The sequence below is a fragment of the Manacus candei genome, unplaced genomic scaffold, assembly GCF_025592945.1.
Source record: "Manacus candei isolate 608988 ecotype Guabito, Panama unplaced genomic scaffold, ASM2559294v1 h1tg000023l, whole genome shotgun sequence".
Taxonomy (NCBI): Eukaryota; Metazoa; Chordata; class Aves; order Passeriformes; family Pipridae; genus Manacus; species Manacus candei.
Window position 1 is genome coordinate 14769060 of NW_026138071.1, and position 17035 is coordinate 14786094.

The 17035-nt window shown below is 36.5% G+C and overlaps 1 protein-coding gene across 1 annotated transcript in view; it reads right to left on the reverse strand.

The window, feature by feature from the left end:
* The window catches only part of PDE11A (phosphodiesterase 11A), a 128164-nt gene that overhangs the window by 42913 nt on the left and 68216 nt on the right, over positions 1 to 17035 (reverse strand). The window lies entirely within an intron of this gene.

Sequence of the window (17035 nt, forward strand, 5' to 3'; positions counted from 1 at the left end):
CAACATGCTGATTATGTAGTAAGTCAATATAGCAACAGCAAAAGCCTTACATTTTGCTGTCTATGTAACAGGGACTTTTATTCTGTTTGCAAGAGAGGAATGAGCTTCTCATGAACACACAAACATACAGACAAGTGTGCCGGACTGGCTAATGCATACAGCACCTGCGTGAGCCAGGCAGAGGTGCTGACAACCCTCACGGGCTTCCTTGCCCTTCTTTACGCCCCTTCAGACTTGCCATTCATCTCCCTAGAGAGGGCAGGTGGAGGAGGATGCATTTGCTGAAGGAGCATCTGTTCCCTGTCTCCCACAGTGAGAAGGTGATGGGTCAGGTAGAAGCCTCACAAAGGCACTAGATCCAGCCCACAGTCTATGAGCTGGACAATGCTGAATTAGTTAAAATCACATGGACTCAGCTGGTATGGCACATTCAGCTACTCACTTGCATAAAATATCAATTAGTTCATGCAACTCTAAGTTCACCTTCACAGTTACAGATTCTGCATGACCATCTTATGGCTTCCTTCTTGAAAACTTGTGTTTTGAAATAGTGCACCCTAAGTACAACAATTTCTGACATGTAAAAAGCTTCTTCTGGTTGAAGAGAAAGTGCCACTTCAATAATGACTTTATGCTGAAATTAAGATGCTACACTACACAAGAGAAGATGGTGTAAGCCTGTCATAAAATAGTCTTAACATCATGGGTTTAACTTATTTGCTAGCTAGAAGAAAAGTCTTTTTAGTTCAGTACCCAGTAAAGCATGCCAGTACCACAAAAAGTCATGGCACTATACCAGTGTGTTTAACTGATATAGGAAATACAACAAATCCAGCAAGTCAAGTGTCATCCCAGGACACAGCTGAAGAACCACTGGAGCATGCAGGTAGAGATGTCAGTTCTGTTAACCGCACACTTCTTCGTCTGCTAGCATAATTATCCCTGTTGAATCAGTTCAGCATCTTTTTTTAAGAATTACTGAAAAATCTGAACTACTTCTAGATGATCCTAACATGAGTTACACCTTAATGCTCTTTAAGATTTGTCTGAAAAACTATGTATATACTTCTGAGGTAAAGAAAGAAAGAAAATATGGTTAGGTGTGAAGCAGGAAAGCTGACCCGGAGACTGTGCTGTCCAGACCTTCAGCAGGCTTACAAAAATTGTGACTTCCATCATTCAGTTATTCTTCAGAGCTGTGGGGGATACTCAAGATGCACAATAATATTTAGTCTATGAATACACTCACTGCATAAAAATAGACTCGCTATAAAATGTCTTTGAGGGAAGAAACACATTTTTACACCTTATACTCCTTTGTTCCTTAGTGAAAAGTTTAAATAACAAAGATTCTAAAACAGAAGCACTTGATTGTCAGCAGACCTTCTTGAAATTTTTTTATCAAAACTATCTTTACAAACCGCCTGTTGCATTTTCATTAACTTTGAAGTGGGGTCTGATCAAAATTTTCACTTTTTTGGCATCTTAAAGGAAAACAGATCTTTTCCTTGCAATTTTTTACTGGAAACCAACACTGTTACCAGCCCATTACAATTCAAGAGAGAACACCTGAAGCAGTTGCTCAACTAAAATTGTTTTTCCATTTGTCAAACACTGGAGAAATAACAATATATTCCCAACCTATTGCAAACTGAACAACAGGATATTAATAAAACAAGTCAAACCCAATTTCTTCCCATGTCAGTCTGAAACTTTTATGTATTTATGAGGTTTTACATTCCTAAATTTATCAGGAGTGCCATAATCCAAAATAACTGCTGAATTAATAGCCAGGAGATAACAATTGTAAAAAAGAACCATTTGCTTTAAAAGAGCAATAAAGGAAACAACAGAATTATGAGTGTAGAGACTAATTTGAATAATGTTAAAAAAAAATATATTGTGGGGCTGCAGCAATATTCTGGCTGCACCTGGCATTGATTACCCTCAGCTTCTTAGGCAAGAAATGCAGAAGTTCGGGTTTATAGGAGAGCAGTCATTAAAACTTCATTATTTTAATTACAGAGATATAAAAAATACTAATAATACAGAATATTAAAACATATTCACCCCTAAAATTTTGCTGTACTGCAGGAAAAATTCCAGTGGATTTCTTAAAATAAACAGCAATAACAACACTCTCTTTCAGGAGAACAGAGAGGATGAAAGTACCATGACAGCAAGAGAAAGGGGCAGGCAATTAAAATTCCAAGTTACAGTGAAATTATTTTTTAAAGCACCCCAGTGTTTTAGAATCACTTAAAAGGTTTACTTCCTTTTGAGCATTTTGAAGTTCAATTTCCCCTTTCTAAAAACAATTAAGAACACTATACCCTGAAATCTTTTTACGCTGAGAATCAAGCAATTTCAATGCTCTTCGTCCTTGAGAAAAATTCACATGACTCTTCTGTGAGCTTACAGTAAATTAAAACTGGGTGTGCCTCCTCTGGTCACATTTCCATACTCCAGTACTAAACCAAAAATTTGTCTTCAAAGGAATCGAGAACACAAGTTTGGCTGAACACACGGAAGGCAAATGGTCTTGCCTGATGAGGTGCAAACTCAGTAGCTGCCACACTGGGAAGCTATCATCACTTGTAGGCAGCTTAAAAAGAGGATGTCATTCCTCCAAATGAGACCATAAACATAAGGTCTCATATACCATACTCAGGAGTGCATGGTATAGGGTGGAATGAATACAGGAAGGAGGAAAAGAGCCTTTGTACTCAATTCAGATTGGAGACAGATTCTTCTTGCCCCACTGCTCTTTGCTATCATGTAGATTGTATCACAGCCTGCTCAGTACATGTAAACATGTAGGAGACAAGCAACTGGTTGAGCCTTACCTTATATCAGCCATTGCAAAAGGGCCATATGTCATTAATGAGCATTTTACTTCAAAATACATGGAACACCAAAGTGGCTTCCACCATAAAGTCACAATTCTGGCCACTACAAAAGACAGCCCATGGGAACAGAAAAATAACATTTCTGGTTCCGTATTAATACACGTTTGGGCTGCTATGGATGAGTAAAACCTAAGAAGGAAAATGTAAGGAAACTAAAGTCAAATTTTTAGGGAAACTTTGAAAGGTTGAATACTTGAAAAAAAAAAAGCTACTACTACATCTACTAGTAGGTGTACTACTTACACCTTAGTGCTGCTGAAGACAATTATTTCACAGTTTTAGAATTATGTATAAAACATGTTCTATAGAACAGGTTCTTTATATTGTTAGCATGCAACTACATAACAAAGATAAGTATTCATTAATACTCATTTTTCTTCTGAGCAGTGTGTTTAAATGTATGTCAGAAAAATGCAGTATAATATGCACACAGACATACACAGAGTGTTTAACAACATTCTTGCTGTAAGGGTGAATAAAGTGACTGCAATCAATCAGCAGAAACAAAAGTGGAGTCTTCTGTTGTTCTTACTAAACACATTTCCTGAATGAGACAGAGATTTTACATTCAGCTTGGTTAATGTTACTGCAAATTGCTTTCCCTTTAATCCTGCTTTCAGTTTCTGACATGCAACACACAAGTACCTTAATAATGGCCAATACTGCTATGAGAAAACATATGCAAACCATACCATTAAATGTTCTCTTACATGTGAACTTCAAATCGGTTTATAGTTATAAACAGTAAAAGAATGATCCCTTGGAGATGGGTGAAAGTAAAGGGGACAAACTTCCTATCCTGAGTAACTTCCAGGTGTAATAGCTGCTATAAGCTCATGATAGGTATCTTGCTACATTACCAGTCCTTCCAAACAGGGAAGAAACTTTATGGATTTCCCTAGTGATCCACATAGTTTTGCAACCAAACTTCCTGTGAGAGTTGAAACACTAGTTTTCACTATGTGAAAGCTATATTAAGCTAAAAACCTTCTTGTTCAGTTAGTTAGATGTATTGCCAGTGGAGACCAGTGGACAGGTCACATGCTGCCAGCATAAAAAACAGTCAGAGGGAGATAACTCCTTATGTAGGGAAAAACTGTATCATGTCAGGAATAAATACGAAATCACAATCAGGATATTTAATAACCTCCTATAGCAGAATTTGATTATGAGGCAGTCTGGGTCAGTGGTGGGAAGAGGGCAATTTTAAGGTAGTAATTACATTTTGTCTCGTCTTGCTATAACACTCTTATTCAATTCTTATTTCCTACAAAGTGGCACACACTGATAGACAGCTTGTTTCTTAAATAGAAGATACCTACAGCTAAGGGTCTGATCACAATTAACTTATTCAGCATGTTATATGAAACAGTTTTTAGAACACATTTGATACTAAGAACACAGGAAAAAATGTGATTTCACAGATTGACAGGGAAGGCTTACTTAAATGATTTTGCACTAATTGGTCTAGTAGCATATTCCTCACAATCTCCTACACCGGTATTTGATAATGTGATAAAATCAAATGTAAAGAAACTGGAAAGTTCTTTATAAAGCATTCTTTCTCCTCATAAAATGTTCATTACCATGGAAGTAGTCGCAGTAAACACATTAAACACTGAAATCCTACTTTACTGTGTCATCTTAAACTCTTTCTACTTCAGTTTTAGTACCTGTGTGGATAAGACATCCCCTGCTTATTATGCAAGGGAAGTATTTTGAAACATACTGATAAGTATATCTGTATGGCTTTGTTTAAGAAAAAGGCACATTCTGCCATTTGATATACTCAGTTTCCTTCCTATGTGATAACAGAACTGTTCTGTAACAGTAACTTCCACCTACTGAATGTACTCCACTTTTTGTATAGCTTTGTTTACAATGACATGTGAAGTGGTTAGTAAGGTTTCCTCATCATAAAATACTGCCAGACTGATGGAAAAAAGTAACTAGAAATTTGATTAAATATAACACATATACATATTTCCCATGAAATATATATCCCAATATAGCAAAAGAATGGCACAACAACATATCCTAAATCCCAGGGGCACTCAGAGTCCACAGTCCATGTACTATTTGAATCGCAGGTTGGGATCTGACCTCATTTACACTATAGTCAAACTGGAGCTCCAGACAATGTGACATAGACAAAACAAAAAATTAGACTGCCCTTTCAAGTATCTCTTCTCCTAGAATCTCTCAGAAGACTAGGAACTGAAAAACCTTAAAGGATGATCATCAAAACCTGCATAGAAAGCATCAAAGTGAAGAGTATTTAAACGTGATGCTTTATCACTCACTTAATGTTCTATGAGGCCATTCCAAAGACAGTATTTTCTGATGACAAAGATTTTTATTTGCAAAGGGTTCTTTTCATATATAAAGGCCTCTAAAATACTTGCTTATATTTATAGCTGCAGGCATCTTTTAAAACGTATCTCTAGAGTCAGTTATCAGCAGTAGTGGACAAATTTTGCACTTCTTCATAGTCATGGAAGACTGTTATATTCCAGTCTGAGACATCTACTCTCTCCAAAAAAAAGAAAGAATTAAATGTTGCATCTAGGCATGTTTAATGCCCAGAGCAAACCAGCTTTTAAAGGCCTCCATCCATTACTGCAGACTGTGGATGGTGTCTCTCTCTGCCCTTCACAATGCTGAGTTAGCACCTCTTTTCCAATGACCAACTGAAGCAGAAGTAGGACAGTAGCATTTAAAGGGAACTTTACAGTATTTACAGTAAAGAGGAGTGGGCGTGGAAGAGACAAAGTAAGTAACCCAACAGATGAACAGAGGGTTGCAATTGTGAAATCAAATGCCCAAACTGTGCCCAAAGTCCCACAGTAGATGTCTGAGCCATTTGCTGGAAAAAGTCATTCCTTGCTTTAGTCAAGGTTTTACATGTGCAAACCAAGAATAATGCTGTTCTGTCATCCAGCTTCAAAATCTGCAGTCAAAGCACGTATATGTGGTGCAACTGCTCCATCTTCAACTGGCAAATTAATAGTGTAACATGTAATTAAGACATGAAATGTGGAACAAAGAAAGCTGAATTTAGTCTTGTTTCAGAAAGTTGTATTTGGTTTGATCATTTACCAACATAACTACTTAGTATGAATACTGGTATTTATTTTAATTAAAAGAGAAATTTCATGGCATTAAGAAAGCTATTTATTCTCGTCCTTCTATTAGAATAAAACAATAGCCATTAAGCAGTACAGCACTATCAAATATAGTATTTATGATATTTTTTTATTATTATTACAATGTACCATGGGCTTAGGACAAAAATATGGTATTTACTTTCTGCTTTTGGGATAAACCTGTATGTCCCTAAGAAAATGGTTTGTCTTATAATTTTCATTTTAAAAGGGCAAGGGAAGGTATGTCATTACAGTATTACACATCCTATTTTCAATGGTAGACCCAGAATTATAACTAAAAAGCAGAAAGCATACTGAATTTTTCTAGTAAGTCAATCAATCCTGTCTGAACATGTCACTTTCTGAAATTGGGACCCATCAAAAAGGAAAAATACATTTCCAAGATAAAAATATTATGTTTGAAATTTTTTTTACAAACTCATAGAAAAGACACAAAATATGTTTTTTTATGTTGCTAAGAATCAATCCTTGATGCTAAAGTCGTTTCCTAGTACACAGAAACAAAATATATGGCAGCCTATAAAAGGAACAAGAAATTTTGATTTTAAAAGAACAGAGACATAAAATAAAAGCAATTAATGGTCTGAGCATCTATTATTCTTAAGGCCAAAGTCCATAACCACAGCAGCCTAGGACTGGAGTTTTACAGGGCATGCACATTCGACACAATGATCTCCCGAGGCGCGCAGGGGAGTGTTCACGTCCTTTTGGCTTTTGGTGATTGGGAAATAACCAGTGTGTCACATACTGCAGGCTAGCAACTGTCGAATTTTTATGACCATTAGTGCAGATGAGAAGTTGGTACAAAAGGGTCTATTCAGTCTCTGTTCCAGAATTTCAAACAAACACAAGCAGCAAACCTAGGGCAAGTATTTCTCTGTAATACAAAAGCGTCAAGCATGCAGGCTGCCATTTCCCACAACAGCTTCACTTGGTTTTGGTAGTAGAAAGTCAGCTTTGTTGCTCTGATGAAGATTAGAATGGGTAATGTGGACTGACCCCCCCCTCCTCACGCCTGTAAATTTTGGAGGGTGAGAAAAGAGGGATACAATGTAGCCTTTTCCTACCCAGAAAGGGAAGGAAAGGTTCTAGCTCCTTCCTTGGAGACTTAGAAGAAGAAAAACCTAATTAAGGGTGGAAGGTACGGGGACAGGTTCTTCTCACAGAGAACATGATGTGAAGGGAAGAACTTGCTCTTTTGGTGGCAAACAGCCCAAACCATGCCCTGCAATTCGCAGTTGGACACATGTTGCAAGAGAGCATATGAAAAAAGCAAGGGTGTTGCCAAGAACACACACTAAGAAAAACCCCAAAACAGAACCACAAAAACCCTACCACTGCCACAATGGCACATCCAATGGTATTACACTATTTTTTCAATCCCAGTATATTGCAGCAGCATTCACTGCACTCAAGCCAACCTGCAGGACCACTAGTCTTGTGCCACGCTGGGGCTGTGGCGGTGATGCTGGAATGCACAACAATGGCACTGGAACAAGGTTCCTGTGAGTCACTGAAATTTTCTTTCTGAGCAGCTGTGACAAATCAGGCTGGCAGTACAGTGACTGGTGGTTCAAGTTATGCAAATGTATGAGTGGGTTACTGCTCCACTGGGGAGAAAGTCCTATTTCAGATCTGCTAGAGTGACAGCTATAGCAGAAGCCTGTCAGGTAGATAATAAATAATATTGACAATACCTTCAAACTTACAACATACATTTACAGAAAAGCTACAGAGAAAATTTCAGTGATTATCCTTAATGCACATTTTATCTTCGTCTTTTTCTCCTTAGTTTTTATCAACTTCCTATTGCAGGTTTAAAAGAAATCCAACCATCCTATTCAGAACCCATAAATCACTCCCTAGGAGCATTCAGGACTGTCCAAAAGAGCTTTCTCCCAAAACCAGAGGTTCATCTTACTACAGTTTAACAAGCCAAGGCTTAACGTGTGTGAGGTTTCTGCAGGGCAGGCTGAACACTGAGCCCAGCTCCTCTCCCAGTGGCAGAATGTACACGGCACCCTTCATCTCACAAAGCACATCAGCAGAGAAAGCCTGAGCACCCAACTGCACAGCAGCACAGAGCTCTAGTTCATACACAACTCACAGCCTCACCACCACGTGCTTTCTGAGAAAAAAATAAAATGTACAGATCCCATTTTTTTAACAATAACAAATAACAGACATTTAAATCCTCTATTTATTTAGCTTCTTACTTACTACCTATATTTTTATACATTTTCTCTAAAGAAAAGTTGCTTTCATATGTCACTACCTTAGGGTGGAAGGTTGCAACACAGCCATAAATACTTGTTTCTTGTCATATTTTGAATATATGTATGTATTATGCTGCTTATAACTTTTCCTTACCACTCCTCACAGCAACAGGTTTCCTTCAGGGAAAGTACAAGTAACACAAGTAGATACCTGGAATCAGCTTAACAGCGGAGTTTATGAAGGCCATAAAAAGAAATTGGTTTTTTGTTATTTTTGGGGTGGAGTTTTTTTGTGTGCCCATAAGCTTGTTGCAGGGACGAAACGCACACTGCCGCATGGCAGCACAGAAAGCAGCGTTAGCTGAGCTATGTTTAACCAAACAGAATGCTCTATGTGCAGGCATTCTGATGGGATTCTGATGGGATGTGTGTGTGTGCTACAGTATATTTCTCATACATGTTAAGTGTTTAAATTTGAAAGACTAAAAACACAGAACTACTGACATAATTTCTCTGTTAGAAACCAAATTCACTCTGCCTGGGATTTTTTCCCAGACTAAAACAACAGCAGAACCCCCCTAGGCAGACAATGAAACGACGTAATAAATAATCTGTAGAAGATTGCAATCACAAATATATTTTACATAATATATGCTAGATAATGTTTTCTTTGGATGGCACAGGCCCACACATCCCAAACTGATCTAGAAAACAAGTGTGCATGTAATTTTTTTCTTTCAAATAATCCCAGAGCCTAAATTAATACTGCACAGGAGCATGGTAGCTCACACACTTGTGCCGAAACAGTTCTTTCAGCACAACCTCTTTCTCATCAGCTGATGGAGGAATGCAAAAAAAAAAATTAAAAAATTGCTGGATATGAGACTGGATGTAACATGGCTGAACCTGTGAGGATATTTCTCCCACGTCTCTCAGCGACTCATGCAGGAAGAACACGCTGCCTGTGCTGCTAACATATTCTACCACATGCACAGCCACAAACATTATGATGGTGTGAAATTGCACTGGCATTACATTTTTTTCAGGATTTTACAGCTTAACAGAAATGCTGCTAGGCTACCAGCCTTAAAGTGGAGCAAGGATGGCACCCAGTGGCCAAAGAGATTCATCTCAGAAAAACATGTCTATTTCCCACTCTTCACTTTTGGGAGTTTTAGTTATAAAAAGGTTCTAGCTCTAATATCAACTTGTTGGAAATGTGAAAAGCCTATAAAGAACACTGCCTTCTTCCTTTGGAGAACATTTATGTTTCTTTCTATAAAAATATTGTTTCAAAAAGCCTAAAGAAATATTTCCATTAGTAATTTAAATAAACACAAGTAAATATTTATGACAAACAACTGTTTGCATCTGGAACATTGTATAGAGGAAGAAATAAACAGAGAAAGATATTTTTTTCTTGTAGCATATGTGCCAAGGGAAAAAAAATTTCCCTTAGTTTCAAAGCCAGTATAACAACCAGGGAACTTGTTTATTTTAAAATTAACATTTATAATATCAATGCCAACCAGAAAGTTTCTATCTAAATAGTTTGGTGAAAAGCAACTTGATCTTTTTGACCAGAAAATTCCTAGTTTTAACTGTCAGTCTGCTGGTACTATAAAGAAATCCAAGCACAGGTAAATAAAAAATAATTTTAAATGTGAAACATTATGCCATTTTTATGGATTTCTTATAATTTGGATTTATTTTCTTTTATTTATTTGGATTAATCAGACATCCCTCTGGCTTGCATGGTATTTTAAATGTATTCTATGCCTTATCACTTTTTTGCATGGTCACTGGCTAAGTGGTGTAGCAATGCTGAACTGTGTTTATTCCCCAATGTTTTCCAGCTGACAAGAGATTCTTATGGAGTATGATGGCTGATCAGATTGAAGGACAGACAATAGGTCTGTTGGATAATAAATCATTTCACCTTCACTTGTGAGCAATATTATGTCCCCAACAATTGCTATCTCTAACTTGATTTTCTAAGCATTCTCAAGACCTACCCAATTGTGGTTTCGTATATGAAAACAGATGCAAGAAACAAAATTTCCCATGTAAATAACAAAATGCAGCATCTGAGAGCAGCAAAGTAGCAGTCCACTTTTTTTAGTATGGATAACTTAATAATCGTGTTTAATTACTCCTCTGATGAAAATGTCTGTTGTTTTAAAACCACAATATTACTGTGCTTAATTACTAAGAAACTGAAAAACAGTCACTATTAAGGGCAATAAGTCAGTAGTATTTTAAATTACTTAGAATGTTATTTTTTTATTACTGTAAATATTAGAGTACAGCAGAAATCCTTCGATTTATCTAATTCAATTGAAATCTATTTCAGCTTTAAAGAAAAAGACTTTTTAAAACAACTAGTACAAAGACTATTATTTTGCCCATGCACATATTTTAGTTTTCTGTTATTTTCATTGATTGGAGTTTATTACCTGCTAAGGTCTTTAACCAGGAGATTCAAGCTCTGGTTGAATCTCTATTGTGAAGTGGCTGATCTTAGAAGCAGTCATTTATTATTTAATATTTCTAGTTACTGTATGTCTTTACTTTGCAGTCAGAATACTAATGCTGTTTTTTCACTTTTTTTTAATAATAACCCTTAAGATCCTTCTTTTTGACCTACAATGTAAATGTACTCAAGGATTATTATGTATAGCATTAACACTTAAGAACAAATACATTTTACCTTTATATATTAAAAAAATTCCACATGAAGTTACTTATTGACTTCTGCATTATGCCCTTCTCCTGATGTAATCCACAGAACAGAATCTATTCCTTGCTGAAAGAAGCCTCTTTCAAAAATTCACTTAATGACCTGTGCTAAACTCTTAAGTTAACAGAAAAAATTGTCTGGGCATGGGTATATGATTAAATTGTGGGCTTTATCTAGCTTTCAGGCACAGGCTTCTTTCTTTTGCCTTAAATCTCTAATCGTAGATAGCGTTTCCTCAAGAGAAAAATTTATTTTAAAACAGGATTTACTTATCTCCTACACTAGAAAATAAACCAGTTTTGTGCAGGCTTATCATAAAAATGCAACATAGTTGTGTCACACAAATCTTTTGCAGTCAGAAAGCAGAATTGTTGAAATCTTTCACAGATGTCTTAATATTTCTGTACCCTCTTTGCAAACGGGAAGGCAAAACATGAAGAAGTGCCCTGCCCTGGCTCAGATGATATGACAAGGGCAAGGAAGGTGCCCAGTCAGACCACAAATATTCAGAGGTGGGTGGATGTCTCCTCATGACCGCTGTGACCTCCCTTTAACTCCTCCACAGCCAACAAGCAGGGCTGGCTGGCCCCTTCCAGCAGGCAGCTCAGTGCTTGAGCCCCACCAGTTTAAAGTACTCTTTGTAAGCCTTCCCTCCACAAAATCCTGGAAAACTCATATTTCATTTGCTTTGCAAGGAAGGGAACATTTTACTCTGGGAGCTCCAAGTTTTCACCTGAAATAATAAATACAGTAATTTTAGAAGTATATGAGGAATAATTTCTGTGACCTTTTGCAGCAATTTAATCTCATCTTCATTTCAATAAAACGGAATGTTTAAATTTTTGAAACCCAATTCAGAATTCCCACTAGTTTTTTCTATTAACTATCCCTACAATTAGGGCAGTAGTATGTAGTATGTCATACTGTAGTATGACACTAGCCCAGCAGGACAGCTTCAAAAGTAATTCCTGAACAGGTGCCTCTTGTGTCTGACATCCCACTTTCTTTATTTCATGGAACAAATTAAACCAGAAAACCTTAGGGAATATTATTTGAACTGAGAAAACATACTCCCTTGGTGCACTCTTCTCTGCTTTGGCCAGCTGCACTTTGGAAATTTCCTGACCCAGAGAACATCGGTCTCCATTTGCCTTTTCCTTCTGTTAATTAAGCACTTCAACCCATTAACATCTACAGTGATAGGTCATATAGTTTAGGTACATGTTTGCTGAAGAAAGATTTTTAATCAGATTAAAATCTGCACCCTGATAATTTCATTTTATGTCTCTAAATGTAAACATTGCATGAGAAAAGACTGTGAGCAATCTTTCCTACTCCTAAATGCCATTTCCTTGTTCACTGAAATTGAAAAAAATTGAACTACAGAGCTCTAGTCTGAAGTCAACAGATGACAGCCTCACATTTCAGAAACTAGTATAAACCCTCAGTATTTTATTTTTAATCATTATTTATTATCTGTAATAATTTTCAGTGTATGCAATGTGTTCCTGACTTCTTATTACCATGACAACTGAAGACATAGGCACATGTCAAAGTGTAAAAAATGATGTAATACAATAAAGACCTCAAAGTCATGAATTATGAAACTCTTAACATGGCGCTTTAGGTCTTGTCTTATACATGGGCAGTGAATGTGGAAAAGCAGAGAAATAAACTGTGTTTTGCATCTTGTGATCCTGTGCCTTCTCAAAAGGGAAAAAGGGAACATATTAACACTTAAGCCCTGTTTACTCTCAATGTTTTTTTCGTATTTTTTTCCTTTTTTTTTTAATTGTTTCTATTCTCAGCGGAACTTGAGCAGCTGGAATAGCACTGGGGAAAAGCTCAGTGCCAGCCCACACCCTTCTGTGACAGCCAAAGAGGAGTCTGTATGACTAGCCTTGGAGGACAATCTGGAAATTACTGAAGTGTGTGAAGAGCTTCACACTTACACAGAACTGCAGGTCTCTACAGAACTGTGCATGTTTCACCTTACACGTGGCTGGGACCGTGGCTTGCAATACTGACTTGGCAGTGTGACTACATGCCTTTGGTTTTTGGTAAACCCAGGTTACCAAACGGATTGAAACAGCACTGTCATCAATGCATAAAAACCTCATATTCTATGACAATATTTTGTAAATGATCTGAAACACAAAGGCCAGATTGCCTTTCTGAAATTTAATTACTAAGGAAGACTATAAAGTAATTATTATAAACCACTACAAATTATTTGATTACGAGGATATAAAAGTAACTAAAATAGTTCTAAATTGAAAGATGGCGTCACAGCAGAGAATAACATAGCCACGGAATGCTTTCCCAATCCTTTCAGAGATTGGAGATAAAATTAGTATAAAAAAAATCAATTTTTTCATTGTGCTGCCCACTCTTAGGAATTTAAGGGTGCATAAGACATGAATAACAAGTTCATTTTCAATCACATGTAACTCACTTCAAATATCAAATTCACTTAGATCCATCATTTTTCATTAATTCAACTGTTTACATTGTCATATACGGTAGCAGTCAAAGTTGTTTCTTTGTTTTGGATCAACTCATTCCACTGTTTTTTAGTTAAAAGTGTTTTCAAGAGAGACACAAAAGCCTCCCTATGCCAAAGTAGGACTTAAATAGTCACACCTCGGGCTACAAAACTGAGAAATGCAGGAATTGTTATTCATGTTACATTTTGAATTGAAGATTCTGTAAAGCAGGTGATACATTATTTTTCATTGTGTATCTCTCCTGTGTGCTGTTTGACCTAAAAAAGGGAATCTCTCAAAGGGCTATAAATAATGCATCACAGTCATTAAATATTGATCTGGCTTACACCAGTCACAGCTGCGCAATTAGGTTTGCTTCTTAAAAATAGCTTCTTGTACATTACCCATAATAGCACAGTGTTTACATATTCCCTTTGGAAACTACATTAGTTAAATTTAAAGGTGATGTGTGTTTGTGGGACTGCTTGCTAAGTCACAGGACTTGTTCCTTACTGTCTCAGAAGTTAGTAACTCTTGCTATAAATATCCTGTCCTGGACATAATTCTGCATTCTTTACTCATGTATCTTGGTTTTCTACATTCACACAACTATATTTAGGCTTGGAAAGCCTGAATTTCAGGAAGAAGAAACCTGGCACTACAGGACAATGTCATAGGATAGTATCAATCTTAGATTAATCAGGCTTCTCTAGTCTTACATTTTTCTATTCCAATCATACAACTGCTTATAGCGAAGCACAAAGTGTAGTACACAACAGAAATAACTGAATGGTCTTTTAAGGTTGAAATACAAGAGAGAACTGAGTTGCCAGAGTTTTTAAAATCATACCTATTTCTAACTTCTTGGAAAATAAGAATTTTTTTCAATTCTTATTTTGAATAAGAATACTATTGATACAGCTATGATTCATTGGTGCATTACTTTAGCTTATTCTGCCAAAATTCAGTTTGAATTTAGCATAGTTGTGTAGATTCAAATGAGGAGAAGCATTGTGACAAATCAGGATGAAGACTTCACACATTCTCAGATATAAAAGAAAAGTTTGCATTCAAGGTGGATTTTTTTGTTTTACTTGCATCTGCCCATGGAAAGTAAAGTTTATTTTTTTTCCTGTATCTGGAGGAGTAGCATCAGAAGTCTCCCTATCACAGTAATGCAGCACTTATCAGAAAACCTAAAAAATATTATGCAGTTTGTATGAACTTAACAGAATATTGTATTTAAATAATTTTTTTGAAGTCATAATAATCCAAATCCAAAAGTAAAAGATGAAAGTTGAAAAATCTTTAGAAGCAAAGAAATGTAAAATAATCTGGCAACAGATACTCTATGTACAATACTTGCTACAAATTTTGTTTTCATTGCTCTTGTTTTAATCCCACAAAACATTCACAGAAGTCTCACCCTCTTTCTTAGAACCTGGAAGTAAAGTGCATATTCTAAATACAAGAATAACCATAGATACCAGAAAAGTAATTCTGATTAATCATTAATTCAGATTCAACTGCCTGTTATTGAAACTCTATCAATTTAGTTTCCATGTTTTCCCCCACTTTAAAAACCTACACATTTTCAGGAAAAACAACCCATTTTCTACTGAAACAGTATTGAAAACAACTCAAGTTTTCACTTAGACTGCATTTTAAACTAGCATTAAAAGAGGACTAGATCTTAAAATTTTACCTTTTTTTTTTTTTTTTTCAGAGATGTTCTGTCAAAAAACGCATTGCAAAAGACTGGCTACCAAGAATAAATAGAGGCAAGGTGGCAGAGGAAACATTACTATGCAGTTTTACAAATGCCAAACAAAGCCAAAACCAGCAGCATCCTGCTGAAATCAGTGGCAAACCTCCCATTACCTCCCCTGGGGCCAGATTAGCACCTACAGAGACTCAAGGATTTGCTCAGGCTCTGAATCCAGGTCTTTGCAGTCTTGTGTCTACCCGGAGAGCTAAGCCCCCTCTTATCACTAAAACAAGCTCACACTGGGTTAAGGCCTTGAATTTTCCATTCCCACCCGCCCTGGGCGTGGGAAGCAGACTGAGTGGCCCCACCCAGGTCAGCAGAGCAGCACTTGCCCTCACTGTGTCTGAGCTCACACTGGTCCTGCTCCCAATGCCCTCCAGAGAAGTGTGTGCCTGCAATCCCAAGCGCTAATGAATCCCCAGATAATGGAAAGGATTGGTGACACGGATTTTTACAGCAATAATTCGCAAAACTGGGTTCTCTTTTGAGAAAAAAACTCCATCCATTCATTAATAGAACGATTTCTGGTCATATAAGCATTTTTAAACTTGGCTTTCTGATTTTTATTATGAAAGCTATATTTTAGAAACACCAGAAATAGAATCCCTTCAAAAATGTGCAAAATCAATTCAATGTTCTGTGTGAATCTACGTTGCTGCTTTGTTTTTAGACAATCGTGGAAATCAGATATGGAATTGGCCAATTGCATGACATGGCTCATTTTCATACATTCATGTTTCATTGTTCCATACTGTGAACTTCCCTATGTATTTTCCAGCTCCACAACTAATAGTGCTTTGCACTTTTTCCCAGCCAAGTATCTGGAGAAAGGTATTTTTTTGGTAAGAGTTTCTTATTGTTTTCTTTTTGTTTGTTTTGGGGGTTTTGTTTGCTTTTTTTTTTTTTTTCATTAATTCTTAGATGGAATTAGAAGAAACAGAAATAAATGTTATTTAGTTTACAGAACCTGGTCACAGTGATTATGTTTAATTCTTAAAAAAATATATTTGTGAATTTGTATATTTGTGAATCCATCCACTAACAAGAGATTACTGAAAGAATTTCAAGTAAAAAAATCAACTTTAACTAGTCTTGCTAGGTTTTCTATAATGCAATAAAATAATTTACTGGTAATTCTCCTGGCCAGAGGAAAAATAAACTTAAAGTACATTTGCAATTTTTCAGTTTCTATCAGAATATTCTTGAGATCTTAGGAAAATAAAATATTAATGGAAAAGCATTTTATTAAGACCATAAAAAATAAGATTACAAAGAGGAAAATAAACAACTTGTACTACAGGAATATGTAATTACTTCCAAGCTGCTGGGGTCCAGTTACAGTATGTGTGGGGCAAGATGCTGAAAAGTTGTCAACTCAAATGTATTGTCACTCCAAAGTCATTAATTACTGTTGGGTCTCATGTCAGTCAGGAGCCAATAGTGAACTACTGGCATCACTCTCATTTAGATGTTTCTATCGTGTGTATGTTACTGCTCTGCCTGAACCAGAACATCAGGTAAATCTTAACAGACATTTCCTCTGACATCTGCCAATAAATCACCAAGGAGAGAGGGGACAGTTTTAGCCCCAAACACCCCCAGAGGGAGGGATGGTTTATTAGCCAGTCAAGTCTAGAAGATGACCCTAATATAACAAAGGGCTTATATAAAATATAACAATGTAACAAATAGAGAAAAGAGCAATGATTTCAGGGTAGGATGCCTCGGGAGATCTCAGCAGGGAGACCG